This window comes from Crocodylus porosus, unplaced genomic scaffold (genome assembly GCF_001723895.1).
Source record: "Crocodylus porosus isolate Cpor-Errol unplaced genomic scaffold, CroPor_comp1, whole genome shotgun sequence".
NCBI lineage: Eukaryota > Metazoa > Chordata > Crocodylia > Crocodylidae > Crocodylus > Crocodylus porosus.
In genome coordinates this window covers 60798699-60800000 of record NW_017728918.1, presented here as the reverse complement: position 1 = coordinate 60800000, position 1302 = coordinate 60798699, and positions in this window count along the sequence as shown.

Genomic DNA, 1302 nt, shown 5'->3' with positions numbered 1-1302 from the left:
CAGTATTTGAGTAAAGATTATATCATAATGCATAATTACAAAGGACAGAGTTAAAATTCTCTTTATTATCTTAACTTTGTCATTGTCTTTTAAGTTCTTAACTCAAACTATAATGATTTTCTAACATATCTTTTTTAATAGGATCATTATGTAGTATGATAGTTTCTGAACATTACCACAGGCCACTTGTCTGACTTTGAATAATACTTTTCCTGCATGATAACTCGATTAAATGGTCCACTGGCACTCATTTAGTTCTGCTTAATTTAAATAATAATAATACCTTCCAATTATTTTATGCCTAATGAAGTATGCATTTATACCTTTCAACCCACTAATGCAAGGGAAGGGAAATCTTCAGAGTTCTGACAGTTATCCATTGCAATTCCTTCCATTAGCTTCTTTATCTTAAGTAAGAATACTGTGTACTGTTTTCTATGAACACACATTTTGTCACTGCATCCTAATTTTATATATTCTGGACATACACAACTACTACACAACATATACTGAATGTAAACAAATCCTTGGGTCAGCATTATCAGATGTAGCATTGGATAACATACTGTTGAATAGATCCATAGATTTAATCAGATCATAAATAATTGTTTAGTGAAAATGCAGTTGGTTAATTTGGTTAGTAACAGACATGTCACTGTGAGAGGTTCTTCATTTATCTATAAATTTAAGAGGAGACAGGTTTGCTGGAAAATAGCTGAAAAAAGTCTCTCTCTCTCTCAAGCCCCCTAAATATTTTCTGCCTCATCACTTTCCAAATATAGTTCTGCAATATATTATGTCTCCATAAATAAATACATTTCTTTTACACACTTATTTATTTAAGCGGGGTAGTCATAAAGGCAGAAAATCCATCCTCTTCCTTTATGTCTACAGTTCTCCCCAGCATGCATTTGAACTCTTAGACTACATTCTGGCAATAGCCTGAAGCAAACCAAAGAGACTTAAGGTTAGTCTATGGATAGGAAGCAGTTGAGAAATATTTGTCTTTTTAGGAATATTACATACACACACACACACACACACATTTATTTGATTAATACATTCAAAGTATGCAGTCAAGCACTCAGAAATCTCCAAAGTCCACTTGCTTCTGGAATGCTACCTTTGTCTCTTATAAGTGATTTGGATGAGGGGTTAAAAAGTACCCTGTTCAAATCTGCTGATGACACTAAGATGTGGGGGGACGTGGGCACACTAGAAGGAAGCAACAGGATACAATCAGACCTAGACAGGTTACAAGGGTGGGCGGATGTGAATAGGATGGGATTCAACACAGACAAG